The sequence below is a fragment of the Leucopleurus acutus genome (assembly GCF_964270905.1).
Source record: "Leucopleurus acutus genome assembly, chromosome: 16".
NCBI lineage: Eukaryota > Metazoa > Chordata > Mammalia > Artiodactyla > Delphinidae > Leucopleurus > Leucopleurus acutus.
In genome coordinates, this window is record NC_139158.1 from 10,308,328 (window position 1) to 10,333,910 (window position 25,583).

The window sequence follows — 25,583 nt, forward strand, 5'->3', positions numbered from 1 at the left end:
GCAGCTCTGGCAGGGCACATGCAGATGAACTGTGTTTTCCGTGCCCTCCGCTCCCCACACACGTTCTGACCTTGAGGCCTCTGTCGCTGTGTCGCGTCCCCGGCCCATGGTCCTGGCCCCTCTCCTCACCAACTCGAGAGCTCCCACAGTCATTTACAGCCTAATTCGCATCACCCAACCGACAGCCCAGCCTTTAGGGTACTTTTCTCCCTTGCAGGAGAGAGGGGCGTGGCTGTCTGTGCCATGGTGCGGCAGGGATCCCTGAACTGCCACATGCTGCCTTTGGTAATACTGCTTGGCCTGGGGTGTAAGTTGCTCATTTCCTCCCCCAAATGGGACCATCAATTTCCCAAGGCCAGGGAGGGTCTGGCAATCACTCGGTCCGTCTGTAACTCATCCCTGCCGGTCTCAGCCCTGAGCACGCTCTTGGCACCTGGCAGACACGCTGGGCTACGTGTCCAGACAGCCCTTGGGCTGGGCTTTGAGGCTGTCTCCAGCTGAGGGGCTTACCACCCCCTCAACGCCCGTCTCCCTGTCCCCCATCCAGCTAGACTGGCCCCCAGAACACCCCAGGCGCAGCTGCAGGGAGAGACGGCATGCACAGGCAGCGGCGGGCAGGGAACTGCCCACGGTCATTGATTTATCTGGTGTCGCTGATCTCAAGTACGGGGCTCAGCTCGGGCTCCATGCCCGCTGTGTAAAACCCATCCATCACAGGAAGCCGTGACAGAAGGAGGCCCAACGAGTAAGCCTGGCAAGGGCCCGAACAGCACTTCTACGAAGATTAAAATGGGAAAGCGATCCTGGAGTGGATGCGGCGTTGCGGGGGATGGGGGTGGCCGGAATGTCCGCGGATCTCTGCCCCCCTGGCTCCCCTCTCCTGGCAGCCATCCTGCCACACGGAAGCCTTATCCACAGAAGCCCTGCAGCACCCTTTTCACTTTATTCTTTAAATTTCCACAAGTAGTGAGATCAGCTGGAACCGGTAGGACTGCAAAAGGGTACAGCCGTTTGGAAGATGGTTTGTCAGGTTTCTACAGAGTGAAACCTACATGACCACTGGCAACCCTGCTCCTGGGTATTTAGTCAAGGGAAATGAAAACATACGGCCCCACAAAGGCCGGTAGGCAAATGTTTACAGCTTTTATTTGTAATCACCCCGAACTGGAAACAACCCAAACGTCCTCCCTTCAGCGGGAGAACTGGGTAAACTGTGGCACATCCACACCAGGGAATACTGGTCAGCAACGGAAAGGACTGAATTACTGATTCTTGCAGCCATGTGGACGAATCTCAAGAGCATTTTGCTAAGTTACAGCCAGACTCAACAGGAGACGTACTGTGTGATGCCATTTATGTGACATTCTGGAAGAGGCTACACTGTAAGGATGGAGAACAGATTCCTGGTTGCCAGGGGTTGGGTTGGGGCTGACATTTGAGGGCCACCGGGGAACTTCTGGGGTGAAGGAGGTGTTTGGTTCTTGACGGTGGTGGTGACAAGATGATATACATTTGTCACAACCCGAAGGACTGTACCCTAAAAGGGGCGGCTTCTACTGTATATGTGACTTATACCTCGGTGAACCCGACTTCAAGGAAAACGTTTCGCCAGAGTCGTGAACAAGGTGGCGTTCCCCCGCCACGCCCCCCCCCCACCCCCCCCGGCCAACACTCTGCTCAACCAGCAGCACCACACTCTTCAATTTCCCTCCAGCTCTTTGGTTTTCAAATTACATCTCTGTCCCTGCCTGTCCCAGATCCAATTTGCAACTACTGCCCGGACAAATGAAATCTATAACTGCTGGGCGACAATGGCAAATTATCACTTAGTGAACGGCAACCACTGGTCTGGCCTAGCTCCTCCTTGGGGACCCCTGTGTGCTAAGAAAGAGCCTCAGAAGCCCACCCCCACCCCACCCCCACCGCCAATCACCAGATTGCCACAAGCAAGGACTCCCTGGGTGGGGGGAGTGGCCACCCAGTCATCCCAGAGCCCTGAGAAGGCAAACAGATGTACTTGCTCCCTGTGCCCTCTCGGGGGTGAGGGATGCTCCAGAAATAGACCACGTGCATGGCCCTGGAGGGCACAAACACCGGCAGAAGGCAACATCGGCCTCTGCTGCCGATGGGGTATGACTACGCTGTTGATGTGACCCGTCTCCAGGGGCCGAGTGCCAGCTATTATCTCGGAATGTGCGCCTTGGCGTGGGCAGGCCTCCAGGAGGGCGAGTCAGTCGGAGGGACCTGCAGCTACTGCTCTGGTCACACACTCGGGAGCGGGCCTCCTGCTCTCCTAATTTTACCCCCTCAAGTCCTACACATCTCTGAGCTCACCCCATCTTACCTCCCAAGTCGCTCTGAGATCTGTTTTGCCCTCTCTCCATCACCCCCTCCACGTGAGCGCTTGCCTAGAAGCCTCCCCTTGCCTCACTCCCCCACTCTTGCCTGCCTCCTTGTCTCACGTCCCCAAAGGTGGACAAATACTCTTTCCACTGCCCGGCACCCCCTTCCCTCTTCTTTGGCTGGAGACGTGCCACTCATCCTCCAAGACCCAGTTTAAGCGTTTTCTTCGGGGTGAAACCTTTTCTGATTGGGCCCACCACCTCTTCTCTCTCACTTCCTACCACAGGGGTGATCCTGTCTGGATGTTAAAGCCACTGCGGACAGCTGGGCTTGGTGGTGCATCACACCTCAAAGGGACAGTTCATTTATCTCACAGTGTATGTGTAAGATGCCCTTAGAGTTGGGCTGTGTACAACCTGAACAACTGCACATGATGGTCCTGAGTGCTTTCCACACGCTATTACAAGTAATACTTGTTTCCCCCAGTGGACCATAAACTCTCACAGGCAGGGACAGTGGGTTCTCTGTACACACACCTTGTACCTGACACTGGCTGGACAGAGAAACAACACTCAAAGTCTGATGAGCAAAAGAGTGAACTGTGGCCACATGCCTACCCCCAAAGCCAGAGGAGTCCCAATCAGAGCAAACACTGCTTGCCCCTGTGTGGCACTGCCTTGACTTGCCCGTCTCTGGGAGGCGCTCAAGTCTCCAGTCCCAACTTCACGCTCTCTAATGAGCCGTGGCTAGATCAACACCCCAGATGCCGGGCCCCAGTGTTCGTGGCCTCTCTGTACTTTGTCTACAAGGAGCTGGAGAGAGGACCGAAACCCAGCAATTACCCAGCCTGCTGCTGAGTGCTGTTGGGAAACCCGGGGAGGAGGAGAAGTGTTTGCCCTCTAGACACCCTCATGGTGCTTAGAAACAGGATGAAACAACAGGGTTAGAGAAAGCAGCCTGGGAGTGTGGGAAGAGGACCAAGAGCCTGGGGTCAAGAGACCTGGGTTCCAGTCCCAACCTGGCACCTGGGGGTGGTGAACCCTGGGCTGCTTCATTCCTCTGTACAATGAGCGACAGGTTCAAGGTGGACTAGTTTCCATCCAGCTCCGGTTTGGGCAGGGAGGGCACAGGCCACATGGAACCCTGTCAGTGCCATAGCAAGGTGGACCTCAAGGGGCCTGGCTGACAAGGCACGGAGAGATGATCCCAGAACCATTGAGTCTGTTTGGAAAATGCTTTTCAAGGGCAGGCAAAAATCCCAACTAGCTCTGATCAGAACCCAAGACAGATCTGCTGCCCAGGCAGCTGGGCAGGTGGTACATCACAACTCTGGTGAGGAGGGCTCATTCATTGCACAGTCTGTGTAAAGAGTGCCCTTAGAGTTGGGCAGTGCACAACCTGTGCAACTGTGTGTGATGGCTGACCAGCAGGTCCTGCTGGCGCAATCAGATAGATAGGATACAAAACTCTAGAGTCCTGGACAATGAAGTAGGGAGACTGGGGAACAGCAGCTCTGGGAGAGCCCCAGTTCACTGTGGTTCAGGACATACCCCAAGAGTCATGCAAGTCCGACTTCCCTGGTGGCGCAGTGGTTGAGAGTCTGCCTGCCAATGCAGGCGACATGGGTTCGATCCCTGGTCCGGGAGGATCCCACATGCTGTGGAGCGACTAAGCCTGTGTGCCACAACTACTGAGCCTGCGCTCTGGTGCCTCAGCATAAATAAAATAAAATAAAATAAAATAAAATAAATAAAAGAATCATCCAAGTCCCCTGTCCAGGGGGCGCCAATGCATCCTTGGGCTCTGTGCACAGAGTACGGGTGCTGGATAGTACTGGAGGCCATACCAGAAAGTCTGCACCTGTTCAGATCCTCACGGCCCACACATGCCCAGAGGAAAGCGAGGGGACTTTACACTGAAATCCCTTCAGCCTGGGGGAAGATTCCAGCCACCATCTTTAAATCTCTATGGCTGTTGTGGACCATGGGATGGAAGCAATGCTGCTGCTTATGGCTGTGTGACCTTAGGCAAGTTACTTAACCTCTCTGTGCCTCGGTTTTCTCATGTGTACAATGAGATGAAAATATTTAATATCTCCTTCATAGGGTTGTGGTTGAAGAATAAATGCCCAGCATGACTATGGTAAGCACTCAATATGTTGGCTATTTTTCCTTCTTGGAGGACAGAGGCAGCTGAAGTGGAGGACCATGGGGAGGCCGGCTTGCATTCCCAGTAAGAAAAGCTCTAAAGCCAAACGGGCTACAGAGACCAACGGGCTGTCTTGGGAGGTGGTGAGACGTCAGTTGTCTGAGGGGCTGAGCCCCAGGCAGGTGGGCTGCAGCGGTGATGCTGCCTCAATGGAGAGGATAGATTAAGCCACCTCCAAGGTTCTGTGGAGCGCTGAGTCTCTGATTCCTTGAAACACTGGTTCTTACACATTGACGCCAAGCAACAAGCTTTGGCTGAAGAGTCTCCATGCATCTTCCCAGGAGCCCAGCTCCCACCAGGTAGCCAGTGACGAGATGATGGTTTATGATGGAAGACATTGACTCAGCCTGAAATTCCCAGTGCATCTGTTGGAGCCAAACCTGCTCCCTGGTCTCAACTCCCTGGTCTCAGCTCCCCGACATGCCACGCTGGGACCTCAGGAATCTTCACAGATACTTGACACGTCTGAGCACAGGGACTGTCCAGATCGGGGGAGCCAGGGAGGTGTCCTGACACATCACCATCGGGTGGGAGCTCCTATCTGCATCCGTCTCGCCTTCTCCACTCACCTGCTGGCCGGGTGATGGTCCCGCAAGGCTGTCCTGCGCTCCCTTCCTTGTTTCCCAGACACCACAAGGACCCCTTTACATAGTCAGGGCTCAGCAGAAGTTGGCTTTATGTGGAGTCTCTTTGTGCAGAAGACCGGGGTCTCTGGGAGGTGGGAGCTAGCTTTGTGGGCCGGACCCCATCTGGGACTGGGCCTGTTTTCTGTGGGGTCACAATGTGCCCTGTATCAGCCAGACCCTGCTGAGGTCCCCTGTTGCCTGGCCACAGAACAAGTGCAGCCCTTTGCAATTAGAGCCTGGTCAGCTGGGCTATGAAATGAGCGCAGAGCCTTCACACACACCTGACAGGCCTTGCAGACAGGACTGAGAACAGGTTTCCAGCATGTTCCAGTTGCTATTTGCAACCCGTTATTCCTTTGTTCCAGCAGGGCCCCTGAATGCCCATTTTGAATTTCAGCGCCTGGAAACCCACGCGTGTTTCTCACCGAGTGCAGCCTGCTCAGTCTACAACGAGGGAGGTTCAGCCACATCTTCCTCTGCAGCGTGTCACAGTGAGGAGACGGAAGGGCCAGGGTCTGACCCACTTTTGGGGACCACCCGCCCCTGCCTCTGCCAGCCCCGCCGATGCGTCCCTGCAGCAGCGCACAGGAGCCTTGAACAATATACAGCGAGTGACAGACGCGCTCTGGGGCAAGCGTGGTGGCCTCCCGCCTTCCTGGGCTCTTCTTCTTCCCCAAGGACAACCAGGAGGAGGGTGTGCGTCAGGCTTTCTTCTCTTAGCCAGCCGTGGCTTTTTCAGCTGGGTCTTCTCCTGGATCTTCAATAGGTCTCTCGTGTTACCTACATTTCATTTCTACTGTCTTTTAACAACTGGAAGCTGCCATTTCAAGTTTTAGTTAGGAAAAAAAAACCTGCGTCACGTTCTGTGATTTGAAGGGCAACCCCGAAGAATGTCTTTTTTCTGTTAAGATGGAAAAAAATCTGCTGATGTCTTGGGTGGCCAGGAGAATTGGACAGCGTGGGCAACAGTGTTTGCAAATTCTAGGGTGGCACGCACAGACGGGACTGTAAAAAGGGGCTGGGTAGGGCAAAAGGAATCGCTAAGGTCTGGATAAAGCCCCTGTGACCCAGGCGAAAGCGGCTAGATCACTCAGTCATCACAAATCGTTAAGTGCCTTTAATGTATAAAGGCACTGCTTCAGGTGCCGGAGACACACCTTAAATAACTGGACAGTTAGAACTTCCACGGGGGCTGGATAAATAAAGTAGTGAGTCAGACGGTGGCGTGGCTGCAGAGCCACTAAAAAAGGTGGATCTGCGATCTAAAGCAGAGCAGGGAGTGGTTGCCAGGGGTTGCGGGGTAGGGGAATGGGGAGCAACTGGTAAAAGGGTGCAGACTTTCAGTCTGAGATGATGCAAAGTTCTGGAAGTGGATGGTGATGGTGGTGAAGGGCGCAGAACAATGGGAATGTGAGCATTTAATACCACTGAGATATACACTTAAAAATGGTTCAGACGGTATACTTTGTGTTATGTACGTTTGTCCACACACACAAAAAAGAGCAGGAAAGCTCCCTGTGAGACCTGTAGAAGCTGGAAGAGCGGGCGTGTTGCTGTCCCAAAGCCCTGAGGTGGGTACATGCTGGGAGTGAACGAGGCCAGAGTGGCCACGTGGTGGGGGAGGGGGAATGACAGGTGGTGACGTCAGACGTCATGGGGGAGGGATGATGCCTGTGGCCCCTGTAAGGACTGGGTGGGGCCGAGAGAGCAGTGACGAGGCTAGTCGTCGTCTCCAAGGAGGCTGGTGAGAGCTGATGGTGACTTGGGCCAGGCCGGCAGTGGTGGGCATGCCTCCATTTACGGCCAGGAAATAATAGTCAACAAATCGGGGCTGGTGAGGTCACTGAGAAACAAAGGGCCAAGGCAGGGAACCATTGCCTTCTGTGGCACGTTCTCATCAGCGGCACCAGGAGAGAGGTCAGTGGGCAGAAGGGGTGCCTTGCACTGGCGGGATTTACTCGCCTCTGAATCTGGCCCGGACCCACGGCTTTGGTCCTTTCCTCCATGGAGACCCGTGCCTGGTGAGGGACTGTGGTGCTCCCTGGCCCTGCTCCGAAGGCCCAAGCACAAGCCCCAGAGAACTTCAGGCCGGCTCTTCCTTCAGGACGGGCATCCTGGAGGAAGACAGGTGGCATCAAGAGGGTCGTGCCAGGGTAGGAACACCGTCTGTGGAAGGGCAGCGTCTTGCGGCGTGAACACATTCCCAAGTGCAGGGCGTACACGAGGCGCTGGCTGGTGGTTCCCTTTCTTCCTTGGGAGGGACTGAGACGGAAAAAGGCCCAAGCGGGCGTCCTGGTTTTTGCCACCTATCCAAGATGAGGCTGGAACAACTCACTGGTCCTCAAATCACGCCAGGTTCCTTATCTGTGAGAGAGGTTTGAAGATACCTGTCCTGCAGGGTCATTTAGGATTTAAGGAGGTGTGGAACAAACGTGCAAGTGCTGAAGACCCTGCCTCAGCACGTGTGGCCACTGGATGAAGTGAGCTGGCCCGGGGACTGAGTGGACGTCCGAGGCAGCATTCCTGTCCAGGCAGTGCTTGGTCTTGCAGTGGGCTCTGGGTCTCTGCCTGACTTCGGATCTCCCCATTCCTCATGGCCTCCACCCCAACCCTTACCAGCAGGACAGTCAAGTCTTGCGCAGTGGCCCACGAACCCAGCCCAGGTCCCCCGGGCGGGCCAAAGCCCCCTGTCCCAGCGCACGCTCACCCTCACCTGCCCATCACCTCCCCAGCGAATGATCACATCCACTGAGGTGCTGAGATGCTTCCCTTCCTGGTCTATCTCTGCTGGTGAGATACCTGCTCCTGGGAGACAGCTGAGTCTATCTCATCCAGATCCCCCAAGCCTTGAACAGGAAAGAGGGTCTGTGCATCCTCTGTGTTAACTGAATGAACATGGAGTGTAATTAATGATTGCCATTTCATAGACGGGGAAACTGATGCTGTTAGGTTAAGGCAGTTATGACCTTGGGACCACTGTGCTGTGTGGTCTCCAAGGTGGGGGGCAGCCCAGGCGCAGGTGTGGCCTGTGGTATATTCCCTATGACTCAGCTCTTCCCCTGGAAGCTATCCACTGTCTTAAACATGGGTAACCGGAGACACAGACGAGAGAATTGGTAACAGCCCGTCCTTGGTAACAAACACCTGGCTGCAACCCAGATTCCCATCACTGGATGAGGAGGAAAATGATGACAGAAGAATATTACCCAACAATCAAAATGAACACTCTACAGGGACTTGCAAAACTCCGAATGAGTCTCAGCAATACAATAGTAGATGGAAAAATAAGTCCCCAACTGTTATGTCCAGCATGGTATTCTTTTTACAGTTAAAAGCAGCTATGACGAAACAACGACAACAACAACAACAAAACAACACCTTTAAGACTCCACGGAGTTGCAATGTTACTACATAGAAAGGAAGCCAGGGAATAAAGAACACATCACCTGGGGTTTGGGGATGCGCGGGGGAGACCTCTGGTTACATGGAGGGTATCGTCTCCATCCTACTTTTGCTCTGGCTTTGCATGTGCTGATTACACGATTGACATTAGCTAGTTAGTTAAATGCATAAAGGTAAGCCGTGCAAAGACACATGATGGGTGAGCGTTACGAACCTGAGCTGAGGTCACTGGTGCAAGGATGAGGGGCTGCAGGCGATTGGGACCGGGGTCTGGCAGAAGGGACACAGCCACAGAACAGGAGCCAGGGTAGGCTGCTAGGCTGTAAAAAGGTGCAGGAAACGCTGCAGTTCAAGGGCTACCCAGAGGAGGTGGCCTGAGAAGGGTCCAGGAGCCAGAGTCAGCCTAGAGCCCTAGATGAACGGACAGCACTGGGCCCAGGGCGACAACTCACTCCCATTTGGGTCATTCTAGTTGGTCTTGGCTGTCAGTGATTTGGGGGCTCACTTGGGCTCAAGAGATGTATATTCGATCCCCAACTTGGTCCCCACAGTCCAGTCTCTATTTAATAGTCTGATGGTGCTGTGTGTAAAGGGCTAATGCTCTGGGTCTCAGTTACAGCACCAGCCCCGACGGTCTTATTTTTTTCGTTTAAAAACTTAAAAATAATTTAAATTTTATATTGGAGTATAGTTGATTTACAACGTTGTGTTAGTTTCAGGTGTACAACAAAGTGATTCAATGATACATCTCTATATGTATATATTCTTTTTTTTTTACATTCTCTTCCATTATAGGTTATTACAAGATATGGAGTATAGTTCTCTGTGCTGTACAGCAGATTCTTGTTGGTTTTATATATATAAGTGTGTATATGTTAATTGCACACTAATTTATCCCTCCCCCTCACCTTTCCCCTTTGGTAAGCCCTGGTGGTCTCAGACATTTACGCAGCACCTGAGCCTGTGTCCTCTCTCATAAACAGGGGGATAACCCCACCGCTCACGGGGCCAGGGTTCGAGGTTGGCATCCCTCTGTCGATAAAAACACCAGGCACCAACGGCTGATCCAACAGCACTGGTTTCTTTCTTTCCTTTCAGTTCGGATAATGGCCCTCATGTTCCCCTGGTTTTCTCTGGAACTGGAAGCTTATTCAACCTCCCCTGTTCCTCATACTGCAGCTGAGGAGACACACACACACACACACAGACACACACAGACACACACACAGACACACACACAGACACACACACAGACACACACACAGACACACAGACACACACACACACACACACACACACACACACACCTCCAAGGATGTTCGGTCAGCAGGCTGAAAACAATAATCAAAAGACCCGACCCTAAAGCAATCTGTCCCCCCAGCCCCGCCCCACCAAGCTCCTGACACTATTAATTGGGAACCAACGGTCCCCAGAAGATTCGCCATTATAAGACTTTGGACCCACACTGAGGTACTGCCTGGATGGAGCTGCCATCCTGTTGCCTGGCAACTCTGAGATGCCTCAGCTCCCAGGTCACTCTGCGCCTCTCTCACCTCCTGTGGCCCCTCCAATTCTGTACCGTCTGCTGCTGGCTCGGGGGCAGGGTGTCCTGGGTGGGCCCCTTGGCCGACCCCATCCTTAGATGGCCCCCCATCAGCACCGACCTCCAGCTTGGAAATCCCCCAGAGCCTGGATCTTGTCCCTCCACCCCTCTCGGGAGCAGCTCAACCCTCCATCTCCCTCGTCTCCCCATGCCCACGCTCTGCATTCCAACCTGCATTTCCAAGTTCCTAAGACTTAGGCCGCCCTCTCAAAACATCTCTGCCTTTCCATCCATCTCATCCCCTTTCTCTGGCCTCAGAAAAACGGTACCACTGTGGCAACCTATCTTTAAGCCTCTGTTCCCACTGGCGCCTCTCCCTCAGGAATCTCATACTTGGCTTCCTTGTCTTGGTGACAAACAGGCTCAAGTTTCCTCCGTCCTAAAAAAAGGCTCCCTCGTGCCCATCACCTTCTTCTCTCCGCCACCACCAGTCCTCTAGCCACTGCCGCTGGCCTGACTCAACCCTCCAATGGATCCTCCTCAGCTCACCAGTGACCTCCACCAGCCAAAGCTGATGGCCTCTTCCCTCACACCCTCCTGTCCTTGGACCTTTTGGCTGGACCTTACATGGTGGGCCAAGGCCTCAGCCTGGACACTTATACCGACCACAGCAGGGTCTTCCAGTATCGACACTCTCCTTTTGCTTCCTGCAGTGTCTTCTCTTCCAAGCCTCCCCAGTGCTCTTCTCTCATTACACCCTCTCTGCCAATTCTCTCCCTCCCAGGGTCCCAGCCCTCGTGGCCCAGGCTTTCTCCCCAAGCCTCAGACTTGCACTTCTCTGCCTATGCTGGCTGGACTGGTCTCAGACTCATGTCTCACATCTGCCCACTAAGACAGGAAGTGTTGATGCCCATTTCACAGATAAGGAAACTGAAGACAGTGACCCGCCAGACAACCAAGGCTGCTGCGCGTGCCCTCATCCTGATGGGACAAAACGCAATCACACACCAATCGACTCTCAAAACCCACTGCTGTTCCCCTTGGGCGTGGTCGACAGCCGACCACCAGGGCAGAGCCAGGGCCTGGGGCTGCCCTGACCCTGGGGCCGAAGGCTGAGTCATCTCAGAGAACAGTTCTCATTTTCAATGGCTGTGGCTGCCTGTTATGGGCAGCCTGGCTGACACTCGATCTGTTTACTCTCGGATTCCGAACCCAGCAGAGCGAGGCCCTCACAGGGGCCTCTCCTGGGCATCCTGGGCAAGGAGCCCGGGCCGCTCAGAGCCCTGTGGACCTTAAGCCGGGAGGGGGAGGGGGAGACAGAGGGGGGAGAGGAGGAGGGCCATTTCCAGGTAAACTCGTCCAGTAGATCCACGCTGAGATTTCAGATTTACAAACCAGATAAATTAGCAGAGGGAAGAGATTTGCAAGGGTTGGTTTAATTGGTGGAATCATTTACCACAAGTTCCCCATTAAAACTGCAATGGGCGGGGGGAGGGATCTTCCTGGAATCACTCAGACAGGAAGATGGAGCACAGGTACAGAATCAGGCTGGGAAGGCCACTGTGTGCTGCCTCCTTCGGTAAGGGGATCCCGGAGACCGAGCCTCCATTTGCATACCTCTGGGGAGGGGGAGCTCACTCCTTTGCGCAGCAATTCATTCCATCCTGGGGTAGCTTATTTCTAGAAAGCTCTATCAAGGTGGCCTCTTTAATAACCGATACCCAGCTAGTCTTAATTCTGCCCTTCAGAGACGCAGGGATATTTGCTCCAGCTGGGAAAATGGCAGGAAAGGAGCCCAGTAGGATCATCACCTCTTCGCACAGTGAGAACAGGGCTTACGGGCTAAAACGCTGCATAAACCTCAGCTGTTTGCTGAAAGCACTGGTTCTCAGCCTTGGCTACACATTGCACTCACCTGGTGAACCCTGAAAAGTACCGAGGGGGCCTGATGAGGGTGGGTGCACAGCTGAAGTTGGAAAACCAGAGTGGCCAGGGGCCAGCCTCCCTTGCCGGATGCCTGGGCCTTCCTGGCCGGGAGAGGTCGCTGGCAAGCTGCCTAACCAGGGGCTTGAGCATGGCACATCCGCCACCAAGTGCTGGGGGGGGGGGGACCACCCTGGGCGGGGGCCTAGCTGCAAGGCAGTGTCCCTTTAAGGAGCCCCTGCTTGCTGCTCCTGGGGCTGCCTCATACCCGGCTCTGCTATCTCTATGCCTGCAGACCCCCCCGGCCGCTGTGGGCCTGGCACTTCTGGGCTCTCCGAGACAAGACTGAGAACACCTGTTACACCCCATGGAGCACACTGCTCCCTAAACCAGAAGCACCACTGCTCTCTGAATGTCAGGACCCAGGGCCGGGGGTTTAAGCTGGTTCCAATAGTACCCGTTCACCGCAATGCCAGCAGGGAGGTGATGGACGGGAACGACCTGTTGGTTTGCCTGGACTGTCCCAGTTTGGGCACCAACAATGCTTCGAAAATGGGCAGAATCACACAGAGGCGACAGAAGACAGGTGAGAGGGCAGGAGAGGGGAGTGGTGACCAGAAGGGGGTAGTGGGGAGACTTCCAGGATCCTGGGAATGTTCTCTATGGTTTTTTCCTGGGAGCTGGTTCCCCAGGTGTGGTCAGTCTGTGGGAATTCACAGAGCCACACGCATAAGATCTGTGCCCGCCCCACGTGGCTGCTACTTCACTACCAGAGAAGAAAAATCCCAGAGGGCAGGCTGGGTGGAGGCCAAAGGTTCAAGTTCTTGCCTTTCTACATGGCTCACATGCCAGGGTGTACCTCTAGGGCCCTCAGAACAAAGGTTTGAGGGGGCAGAGGCAGTGAGGGGGTGACCTGAAGATGGATGGGGAAAAGGACTCTAAAACATCCCTTTTGGGACTTCCCTGGAGGTCCAGTGGTTAAGACTCCACGCTTCCACTGCAGGGGACACAGGTTCGATCCCTGATCAGGGAACTAAGATCCCGCATGCCACGTGGTGTTGCCAAAAAAAAAAAAAAAAGTCCCCTTGGTGACACCCCCCCTCACTGGGCCAGGGCCGAGCAGCTCCTCAATGGCACTCATCGCTTTAGGCGACAAATGTTTCTAATGAGGTCAACCTGGGCCTGGAGCACAGTTTCGTACAGGTAATTTTTTTTTTTTTTTTTTTTTTTTTACTCAAAGCCTTTCTCTGAACTATGGCATAATTTACCATAATGAAATGTGCAGATTTTAGGTGTACCGTCAGACGAATTCTGACAATTGTATACTCCCATTTAGCCACCACCCCAATCGAGAGGGAAAAACTGGGACATTGGGAATGACATCCACCCTACTATATATAAAATAGATAATAAGGGCCTACTGTATAGTACAGGAAACGCTACTCAATACTCAGTAATGGCCTATATGGGAAAAGAATCTAAAAAAAAAAAAAGAGTGGATATATGTATAACTGATTCACTTTGCTGTACACCTGAAACTAACACGACACTGTAAATCAACTATACTCCAATTAAAAAAGATATTGAACATTTCCATCACTGCAGAAAGCCTTCTGTCCCTTGCCTGTGGGTCCCCAAGACCACCCAGAGGCAACCCCTGTGCCAGTTTCTATCATCACAGATCATTTGCCGGCTTGTGTGCCTCACAGCCGTGAGGTCATACGGTGTGTACTATCTTGTGTCTGGCCTCTTCTGTTCAGTGTATTGTTTTTGAGATGCACCTGTTTTACTTTATGTCGTTTTGTAGCCACTTTTATTGCTGAATATATGTGTATGTTTATATATATTTATAATGTATTATAATATAGTTTAACTTATCCCTTCTCTTGTTGATGACATTTGGTTGTTTCCAGTTTTTGGCTATTATGAATAAAGCTGCTATAAACATCCTATTAAAAAAAAAAAGATTTCCTGGCTGGCTTCCTCTGCCCCAAATTCCCGTAATTCCACAAAAGCAGCTCAGGTTTGCCCCCAAGAACTCCCACCCAAGCGCGCCTGAGTCCCACCTTCTCCACGGGGTGGGTCCTAGAGCACCAGCAGTCAAGCATCTGCTGAGATGGGGAAGGACCCCGCTGACATGGGGCCAGGCAAAAACAAGCAGACAAAGCATTACCATAGTTTGACTGCGGGAAGGGCTGTGGAACAAGGAAGCGTCTTATTTATTTATTTAAAAAGAAAAAAAAATTGTTTTTAACTTTTTGGCCGCACCCCGAGGCATGTGGGATCTTAGTTCCCCAACCAGGGATCGAACCTGCGCCCCCTGCATTGGAAGCTCTGAGTCTTAACCACTGGACTGCCGGGGAAGTCCCCAAGGAGGGTTTTTTTTTTTTTTTTAAAAAACAGAGCAGCTGTGAGGGTTTCCTTTGGATGGGGTGTCTGGGAAGGGCTCAGAGAGGATGAGATCCAGGCAGGGGGAGCAGCAGACGCAGTGGACCCCAGAAGGAAAGACCCCTAACTCGCGGAAGAGAAATATTCTACGGCGCTCTGGTCCAATTGTGTACAGCCAGGGAAACATGGAATATCATCTATACTTTGTAATACATCGTTGAGTGGAAAAAGGCAAGCCCCAGAAAATACAGTCAGATGCCCTTGTCAGGTGTATACACAGGACAAAACTGTTTGTAAAAGTCAAGGGAAAGATAAGTGTGGGTGGACAGCAGTTACCATCATGTCATGGTCGCAGTGGGGGGTATTCTTATTCAAACAATAAACAAACGTAACTTGAAAGCTAGGATCGATAAGTATGTCACAGAACAAGGATCATGAGTAATTGCATTCTGTGCACCTGAGGTCCATTAAAAAAAAAGGAAAAAGAAGGCTTTGAAATGTTTGAGGGTCTGTGTCTTAAGCAGCTCACTTTGGCTGCATGGAGAGCAGTTCCCACATCTCACTGGCAATCTCGCTGTTCTATCTCTGCACCTGCCTCTCTGTATCTGCTTGAGTCCCATCTTCTCTTAGGTGGGGGGAGCTGGCTTCATACTCCATTCACCGTGGACCACCGGGGGGCCGCCCAGGGGATGCAGGACCCAGAAACCGAAGCCCGTGAGCCTGCCCAATCAGACCCCTGGCCCCTGTGTCCCTCCAGCTGGGAGCCTGGGAGGACGGTCAGGAGCCCCAAGAGGAGGTCTGCTCAGCTGATACCAACTTTACCAAGTCAGCAGTGTCAGCCGAGCCCCCCAAGATAGGGAGTCGGACACAGACGCACATGTGTTTCTGCAGGGGTTTCAGGGACAAGAAACCAAAGGGGGTGGATGGAGGATGGGAGGAGGACATCAAGGAAGAGCTTGGAAATGCCTTAACAGGGGGTTACAGCTCAAAGGTGTGCAAGATACTCAGGTGAAGAGAACCAGGGGTCAGACACGCTTTGCATATTCCATACCCAGGAACATTCTTCACTTGTACCAAGAAGCCCATGGCCCTCTCAGCCTCTTTTTCTTCCTAGCACTTTTGGGGCAGAATAGCAGAGACATATTTTTCTGTACCCAAGAAACAGGCCAGTAACAGCACGATGACAAATGGGCCTGGTACCTGGTCTCAGTGGAGGTGGGGCGGTGGGGGACACCAGGGTATGGAAGGGACTGAGGCTGCCTGGGGGCGGGTGCGGCGGCTCCTTTCCTACCAAAGAGGGGCAGCTGCCACTCAGCTCCGATGTACTGTTAAACGTGGGCCCTGGGTTGCAAGATTTTCCAATTTTTCCAGAAAAGCTGGAAATCCAGATTTTGGTGATCTCTCTCAATATTTAAATGTTGGTGTGCTTTTTAAATTTATTTTGGGCTGCATCAGGTCTTCGTTGCTGCGCGCAGGCTTTCTCTACTTGCAGTGAGCGGGAGCTACTCTTCGTTGCGGTGCGCAGGCTTCTCACTGTGGTGGCTTCTCTTGCTGCGGAGCACAGGCTCTAGGCACGCGGGCTTCAGTAGTTGTGCCACGTGGGCTCAGTAGTTGTGGCTCACGGGCTCTAGAGCACAGGCTCAGTAGTTGTGGCGCACGGGCTTAGCTGCTCCGCAGCATGTGGGATCTTCCCGGACCAGGGCTTGAACCGTGTCCCCTGCATTGGCAGGCGGATTCTTAACCACTGTGCCATGAGGGAAGTCCCTATTTTTTTTTTTAAGTATAATTTCCACTTTATTTTCTTTCCAGAGGACAGTATGCTTCAGTCTTTAAGGACTTAGCTCCTTCCATGGGCTTTGGCGGAGGTTGTGGGGCAGCACCCGCAGGCCTAAATCGGGGTGGAGGTGTTCGGTCCTTCCGGGCTTCCCGAGAATGACTCCTGACTACCGTGCGGTGAACGGCACAACTCATGCAGTAATGCAGGTTCACACACAGCTTGGGAAGCACATAGGCATAGAAAACCCTCGCTTCGGAAATGTCCCTGACGGCTGCGGCCTCTACGATGTTCCGAATGACGAACTCCTTAATGGCCTCGTCCTCGTGCATGCGTCGGGCACAGCTGGTGCAGCGAACAGGCTGCATGAGGCCGCGGCCCTTTTTGGCACGACCGTTATTCCTTCTTTTCTTGGTCATCTTGGAAGCGAGGAGGAGAGAGCTAAATGTTGGTGTACTTTTCAAAAAACACACCGCGTGGGCCAAAGAACACATGTCTGGCCTACAGATTCCCCATTTTTCCCTTCCTAGTCCCCCTGGGATTGAGGGGGCAGTCAATTTCCTGGATGAAGGGGTGTCTGTGTGTGTGACCACTCATGGGATCGGTGCCTGGAGTAAGGTGGCAGGGTCCCGAGCTAACGGCCCCTGGGACCCCTTAGAGCTCACTGGGCTGCCTCTGAGGTAGGGTCAGGAGTAGGTTAAGCGACATGTAAACCAGGTGAAGCAGAAGACGGCCTGTGACCATCTGCCCGCTCTGGATGCTGACCTGGGCATCTCAGCTGCTCCCTGCTCCAACTGGGCTTCAGCACCTCCAGCTGGGCCTGTTCAGCCTCGACTCCTAGCAAGCTGGGTGACCTGGGCATGCCCTGCGTCTCCCCGCGCTTTGGGCTGGCGCCTTGTCACCCCCAGAGTCAGAAAACAGGGCCTACGTCGGAAGGACTGCGGCTCCAGCTTTGCCAAGCCGCTGCCCTGTCCACCGCAGTTCCACGGGCCCAGCGCTGTGCTAGCTGGGGATGCAGACGTGATGATGTGTTTACATAAGCGGGGTGGATGCAGGGAATAAGCAGAGAAGGGCAAGCGGGGGAGTGCTGGGGGTCTGGGGCTCAGGGAGGGCACCCTGGAGGTGGTGGCGCTGGAGCAGAAAGCTGAAGCAGAGCTAAGTGTGGGGGCGGCTGGGATGTCAGAAAGGAGCCCTGAGATCCCCAGACGGAGCCAATTCCTGCTGGCCAGGCCAGCCTAGGTTCAACCACAGCCCACTACAGCGTACCCGACTGCTCTGACCAGGAGCCCACGGGGTGTACCCCCGGCATCTGCCTGCAAAGGGTGGCACGTACAGCCAGGTGCGACCCCACTCCGCCCAACCCTAAGTCAGGACAGCCATCGTTGAAATGAACCTGGCATTCTCTCTACTGAGTCCAAACAAACCTAGAACAGTGCTATCCAGGAGAGCTTCCTGGAATGATGAAAATGGTCTACACCTGCGTTGTCCAGTTGGGTTGGCCACCAGCCACGTGTGGCTACTGAGTGCTACGAAATGAGGCTAGCGTGGCTAAAGAATTGAATTAAAAAAAAATCTTCCTTGATTTTAATTAATATGAACTTAGCTAGGGTTCATATGAACTAAATGTGAACTAGAGGCTGCCGACTTGGACAGTACAGTTCTGGGACTTTTCTACCCATCACTCTTTCAGGAGCAAGCAGCCTCCACCTGAAACAATGTGCACGTCGCCTCCGGGGCCTGCAGCTCCAGGTCATTCGGCTGCGGTTAACCCCCCAACACCTGAAACAATGTGCACGTCGCCTCCGGGGCCTGCAGCTCCAGGTCATTCGGCTGCGGTTAACCCCCCAAGCCACAGGCCCTGGGACCATTCCAGGTCCAGATGCCATCTCTGTCTCCATGATGTCCGGAACCTCACTGCGGTCCTCAGGAGTGAAGGACTAGCTGCTGGCATGAGGCGGGGTCTCGAGTTTACCACTACTTTCCCCCAGGAAAAGCCCCCCGGTTGTTCACTTAGCTCAGGGGGTAAAATGTCTAGCACTGACATTTAGCTCTTTTTTTTGTTTGTTTTTGGTTTTTTTTTTTTTTGGTTACGCTGCACGGCTTGCAGGATCTTAGTTCCCAGACCAGGGATCGAACCTGGTGATAGCGCACAGTCCTAACCACTGGACCACCACGGAATTCCCGACACTTAGCTCTTTTAATGAGCTCGACCTTGAGCCAGGGAGAAAGGGCAGGAAAATTGCTATTGTGCCCACGTGTACCTGACCTACCTGCCTCTCTCTTCACCCTCCCGTTACCAAGATGGGCTCACTGAGGCTTTGGGACAGTCTTGTCGGGGCTCTTTCCACTGGTCCTCAATCTCAGCAGTCCAGGAGGGCTAGGGTGGCATGGGGGACACAGAGGGCAACAACAGCCAGGGCTGCCAGAACAAAGCACTGGGGGCCTTAAGCAACAGAAGTTTATTTTCTCACAGTTCTGGAGGATGGAAGTAGAATGGAGTGCTGGCAGCGTTTCTGGAGAGGGCTCCCTCTCCAGAGAGGGCTTGATGAAGGCTGCATCCTTGCCTGGCCTTCCTTCTGTGCACATGTGGGGAGAAAGCAAGCGAGCTCTCTGGTGCCTCTTCTCCTAAGGACACTAATCCTATTGGATCAGGGCCCCACCGTTATGACCTCTTTTAATTTTAATTACTTCCTAAAGGCCCATCTCCAAATACATTCCCACTAGGGGTTAGGGCTTTAGCATATGAGTTTTGGGGGGACACAAACATTCAGTCCACAATACCCTTAAAGACACTGCCGGCTACTGAGAAGAGACTCGTGAAACAACTGGACAAATGACCAGAGATGATGGGAAAAGGGCTGCAATGAACATAAGCCCATGAGAAACGGTACAGAATGGTTCCCAAGCTGAAGGGAAGGGGCTCTGAGCTGAGCCACAGCCTAGCTCCCCATGGCCTGTCTGCACCTGGGGAAATCAGTGTGACCGCCACGTGCCTTGGCAAGTCCTCTCCTTTATGGACTCAGTTCCAAATCCATGAAATAAAAGAGCTGAACTAAAGATGTCAGGCTGGGTCCAGCCCAGAGTGGCCGAGAACTAGCTATTCAGTGTGCTAACATTCTCCACCAGGGAGGGCAGCGCTTACACCCAAATGGTGCCGTCCCAGACCTTAGGCTGGGGCAGGAGAGGGCTGGAAGGGACCCCTTTGTGGCCAGCCTCCAGCCCTGCACCTACCTGCCCTGGGGCAAACAACCCTCTGGTCGGTCTACTCTCCCTAGCTGTCCCAGGCTGGGGCAGGCTCAGTCAGCAGCAGAGCTATGCTTACTTACTGGACAGGGGTCGTCAGCCCCGGCTGCTTCCAAAGTGCGCCTGGCCTGGGGGTCCAGCTATGGCTGAGACATGCCTGCAAAGTAAGCCCCGGCCCAAGCTGTCGCGTTGTCCTGCACTCCTGGCTGATGGTGACACCAACTTCCCAGAGTCAGGATGGGCCGAAAATCAACACAGGCACCCACTGTCAGCTCCTTATTACCCAACCTCTCCTGGGGGATGCGGCGTTTTCTTTTGCTGGGTTTGTACCTCTCATTACCTCTCTGAGCTGCCTGGAGCAGCTCAATGACAGTCTAGTGGCCCTGCCCCACAATGAGAAGGGCCAGGCCCCAAGGGCCTTCCATGGGCTCTGGGCCAAATATTTCACTTTTATTAAAATTCTCACTTGGCTGTGGCCTATATCCCAGGGCCACATCCAATTTGCCAAAGTCGTGGAGGGAGAGAAAGTAAGGGAGACAGCGGCGTTCAAGTAATCAGAACATAATGATGTTAAAAGGAATTTCTGATGAGCTGGCCAAGTCAGTGTTATCACCCCATTTTGCAGATGAAGAAACTGAGGACTGGAAAGGCTAACACTCCACCAAAGGCCGTGAGTTAAGTGGGCAGAACATGCTACGTGTGACTGGTAAGCGGGTAGGCCTGGGCCTCTGTGATGCTAGCATCCTCCACCTGCACAGGAGTGGGGTGACCTTCTTGCTGCATCTTTGGCAGTGGCAAGAAGGCTCTTCCAGAGCTCTCTGAGGGCAACAGGGGCCAGAAGCTGCCTACCCACCGCCCTGGGGCGGGTGGGTATCTTTATGGGGTCTGGCACACTTTACCTCTGGGACAGCTGTGAAGCCCCAGGGAGGGCACTGCTCAGGCCCAGCTGCTCCCAGAGCCTGGAGCCTCCCCATCAGCTAAATCTGGCAGGAAGGTGGAAAGGCCTGGGGGTGCTGGGACCTGGGCCAGTTTCCAACATTTGTGGAGGTGAGAGAGCTCTGGACCTGTGAGGGGGCAGCCCCTGGAGGTGTGGACTCAGCTTCAAGGGCTGGGCACACTGGGGATGCTTGAATGTGGGTGTGGCTACCTGGGCCCCAGGACCTTGCAGACAGATGTCTTCACCTGCACATGGAGGGGGACAGCGGGGGAGCTGGCCACAGAGATGGGCAAATACCCTGATATGAGAGCAAATAAAATCAGGGCTTTAACTATGGTGGGCCGACTAGAGGCTGGGTGCTCTGGAGGTGAAAGGCTTAAGACCTGCCACAGCCCACTGGGGGCCTGTGAGCTGGCTGGGGGAAATAAGATGAACGGTGACAGAGGGCCCCAAACAAGAAGACAAGCAGGGCTGGCATGTATGTGCATAAACACGCACCCCCGGAATGGAAGGTGACATAGAGGGGTCCTTTACCTACCAGGCTATCTGATGACACGCTGGGTGGTGAGGTGGTGGGAAGCAGGCCCAGGACCCCCAGACAGGGATGTCAATGGGAACCCCTTTCCGCAGCCACCACGTGAGGACTTTTCCAACACACGTGCTCTGACCCCGGGTTCTGCTTCTAGGCATTTGCCTGTAGGCATATTCTCACGCATGAAAAATAAGGCCTGTGCCCCAAGTTACACGTTATGGCATTAGTTGTAAATACTGACAAAAAAGGTTGGGAACAAAGGTCCACCTGCGGAGTAAGTTTAAAGATATGATGGTCACCTGGTCCTTGGGAAACTGTGCAACAGTTAAAATGAAGGATGTGAATCACCACTAAGACGAACTTCAGCTGAAGAATACCACGGTGCAGAATGGGAATAGTGAGCACGGTTTAATACCAATTTATGTTAAAAAAAAAAAAAAAAGAGAGAGAGAGAGAAAATACTACATATGCGTATTTGCATACACACACACACACACACACATATATATATATACACACGCACACACAGGAAATATTACTGAGATCCCCACTGATCTCCTTGTCCGTGGGGGCGGGAATTGGTTGGCTGAAGAACAAGGGTGGGAGGAAGCTTTTACTGGGCACCTTTGTGTAACTTTGGAATTCTAATAAATTGTGAATTTGCTATCTATCCAGAAATTTAAAGCGAAGGAAAAAAAAAAAACAGAGGCAAGGATGCGATAGGGCCAAGGTGGACTGCCAAGGCAGGGGAGCCAGGTAAGAGTGGCGTGCCAGCAGGGGGCACTGAGAGGGTGCAGGAAGGAGGGTGTCATGGCCAGGGTCATGGCGTTGGGGGCCAGACTATCCCGGGGATCAAACCCCAGCCCTGCTGTTCACTTGTGCTGTGACCCTGGCAGTCACAATCCTCTCCTCCTTCCTGCCCAGGACCCAGGCGACAGCCCAGACATAGCCTGATGCCACAAGAATGGAGGAGGATCAGAGGATGATGGGGCTCCCTGCCTCCCCCAGGCTGGGGTACAGCCTCTCTTGCCCACCTGCAACCCTCTATTTGGGAGGGGGCCTGACCCTGACCCACCTAAGAAGCCAGGTGACCTGTCATCTTAAAGCAGACCCTGGCACTCTGCATTCTCTCCAGCTAGAAGCTGCTTGGTCACCGCCCCCACTACCCGAGTAAGCCTAGGTCCTTCAGGGGTGGGTAAACAAAGAATGGGGAAGGTATCCCAAGATCTCCAGCCTCAACGTGAAGACAAACAGCCCACCTAAGCCTTCCTGAGACCTGGTCTGTGCTCACCCTCCTGCTTAGAGACCCCAGCACCAGACCCAGTCAGAGAGGCCCAAAGCACAGCCTGCAAGGGGGGAAATGAGCATCTCCCAGAGCCCCAGACCATATGGGGACATCAAGGGGTTATGGAGAACGGCAGATGCTCAGGGAAGCCTAGCTGATGACAGCCAAGGCCTGATGAGCAACTCCTAGAGGCCAGGCATTGGATGCACAAGAGCACATGAGGCTCCAACAGGACCCCAGGGGCTCATCAGCACTTTCCAGATATGAAAACTGAGACTTACTGAAGTGAAATGACTCCAAATGGGGCATATGGACTGAATGTCTGTATCCTCCACAAATTCATATGTTGAAGGCCTAACCCCCGATGGGATGGTATTTGGAGGTGGGGACTCTGGGAGGTGATTAGGTTTGGATGAGGTCATGAGGATGGGGCCCCGTGATGGGGCTAGTGCCCTAAGAGAGGAAGAGAGAGATATCGCTTGCTTTCTTTGTCCACGCACCTGCACCGAGAAAAGACCATGTGAGGGCACAGGGAGAAGGTGGCCATCTGCAAGCCAAGAAGAGAGCCCTCACCAGGAAGTGAATCTACTGGCGTCCTGATCTTGGATTACCAACTTCCAAAACTGAGAAATAAATTTCTGTTGTTTAAGCCACCCAGGCTGTGGTATTTTGTTATTGCAGTGCAAGCTGACTAATACAGGTGGCACAGTGAGGGTTCAACTCAGATCCATCAAGACTCATGCTCTGTCAATGACGATCCTCTCCACAGCCCCGCGACACCCTGCAACACCTCCACCTCTCAACTTTCTTCTCATTCTCACTAGCCTGGATTTGTTGTCTGTTGTTCAGTATGCATTTTATTATATTAAATACACAAAAAACTTACCCTCTTAATGACTTTAAGGTATACAGCTCAGTGGTATTAACTACATTTACACTGTTGTGCAACCGTCACCACCACCCATCCCCATAACTCTTTTCGTCTTGTAAAACTGAAACTCTGTCTCTATTAAACGATAACTCCCCATTCTCCCCATCACCAGCCCCTGTGCGTCACCATTCTACTTTCTGTCTCTATGAATTTGTACAGTATTTATCCTTTGTGACTGGCTTATACCACTCAGTCCCCAAGGTTCATCCGTGTTGTAGCAGGTGTCAGAATTTCCTTCCTTTTTAAGGCTGAACAGTATTCTACTGTACGCATACACCACATTTTGCTTATCAGTTCATCAGTCAATGGATACTTGGGTTGCTTCCATGTTTTTGTTGTTGTGAATAATGCTGCTGTGAACATGGGTGTACAAATATTTGAGACCCTGCTTCCAATCCTTTTGGGTATACACCCAGAAGTGGCATTTCGCTAGCCTAGATTTCCCACACCACATTCTCTCTCATTTCCTTTTCCACTGGGCCATTTCCCCCAGCTGTCCTCTTCCTTACCTGCCCTGCCCTCCCCTCTCCCACGAGCCTTCTTCGGCCCTGGGATTACACCAGTGACCAGATCCTGACGGAGGAGGCTGGACACAGCCCTCTCTCCCCTCATAACGGGGCCATCCCCTCCAGCTCCCACGCTGCTCCAGCTCACCATGGGCCACACTGGCCAGGGCTCTGTGCTTTTGCACATGCTGTGCCACCTTCTTGGAAGTCCCTTCTCTACCTCAATGCTTCAAGCCTGGCTCAATGCCACCTCTCCCGGAAGCCCTCCCCGACCCACCTGGACTCAACTGTACTTCCTCCCCTGTACCTCGAGCTCCCCCGAGCCTTGAGGACTTTCCTCTCACCAGATTAGTGTAATCAAGATCTTGGAGAGCTGTCTTCCCCACCGTGCTGTCCACGAGTCCAGGGTTGGTGTCCAAGCCCTCAAAGGGCCAGCATGTGGCACAGAATGGGCATCGAGACACACTTGGGAACTAGTGGAGATGAAGGAAGCCTCAAGGGCCAAGAATCCATGCCAGGTGTAAGGAAACCCCAGAAGGCAAGAATGAACCCTCTCCACGGTGCAGCCTCTGCCTTCCCGAGCCACTGCCCCATGGGCTTGATTCCCCCTGGGGTGGCAGACAAGCCCTCGGAGGCTGGAGGCACAGGCTTCCAGACCTCACAGGCACCTAACTGCTCCCACGGGGATCCCCCTTGGCCGGTCCCTGCCCTTGGTGGGTGAAGGGATGAGTCTGCGGAGGACACCTGCCTTCATGGGACAGAGGTGTGTGTGTGGGGTAGGGGTGGGGGTGATGCAAGAACCTTCATTCTGCAGGAGGACTCAGGGGTCCTGGCTTCTGAGAACAAGCGCTCCTCGGGGCATTAACTCAGGGCAACCTTCCAATGGTTTGATTTTTTACGGGGCGTTTTAACAACACAGCTGGTGCCCAAGCGAGGCCGGCAGTACAGGTGGGCACTGAGGGGTCTCGCGATCGCCACCATCTGAGAAGGGCTCCCAGGACCTTGCTGGGAGCGGAGAGCTCATGCCTTTGAAAGGACACCAGCACTCTCGGCTCTGACAAGCTGCCCTTACAGTGGGCCGCCGGCCTAACCACAAAGGTTCTCGGGTCCACATGCCTGCAGACTCCTCTTCTGCTTTTAGCCTCCCCATCCCCGGCCCCCTGGGCCAGTCTGTCAGGCCCCACAGCTCACTCAATTAAAAAAAAAACACCCCTGGTCAAATAAAAATCAGAATTAGTCATTCCATCCTGCAACCGCCAGCTCAGCCCTTCCAACAATTTCAAAGCAGAACAGACCATCAGCACTGCGGGGACAGAGGCCACAGCTACCCCTTCGCCAAGGGGTGCGGTCCAGCCAGGGCACTTCGGTCCTCAAAAGCTATCCGTCGAATTCATGTGAATGGTCAGCTCACTGTGGGTCAGACGCCTAAGCCCTTGATGTAAAATTTCCCACTTAATCTTCAGTGGAACCCAAAGAGCTCGATAGCATGGTGCCTATTTGAAAGATGGGGAAACTGAGCCTCCTTTGAGGCTCTCAACAAGCTGTCCAAGGTCACAGAGCTGGTAAATGGTGGACGTTGGATTAAAAACACGTTTTCTTGACTCTTACAAGTGTGTACGCCCCCTGAGAAATGGGCCTTAGCACAGGCCTGAGCCCCAGTCTGCTAGGTGTCTGCTGTGTGAATTGGGGTGAGTTACGAGCCGCTGACTCCACCGTCGGCTGGGAGCCCTCCTTCCTGTGGAGCCTGGTGAGGGAAAAGGATGGAAAACCCTACTGCAGCCTGACACGTAGTAGGCTCTCAAGAAAGATCGCCGAGGCTAAAAGCTTTGTTTGTTCTAAATCCATCCTATCAGTCACTGCCTCAGTGATTTTTGAACTCTGAAGGAAAAAGATTGAACTTTGAGAACAAATTTCCACCCACTGCCTTTCCTGCTCAAGAAAG

At 53.4% G+C, this 25,583-nt stretch overlaps 1 protein-coding gene across 1 annotated transcript in view; it reads right to left on the reverse strand.

Annotated features, from left to right (window-relative positions):
• CASTOR2 (cytosolic arginine sensor for mTORC1 subunit 2) overlaps nt 1-25,583 on the reverse strand; it is a gene marked incomplete at its 5' end in the record, with an annotated part of 53,055 nt that overhangs the window by 17,258 nt on the left and 10,214 nt on the right. The gene's annotated exons all lie outside the window — the stretch shown is intronic.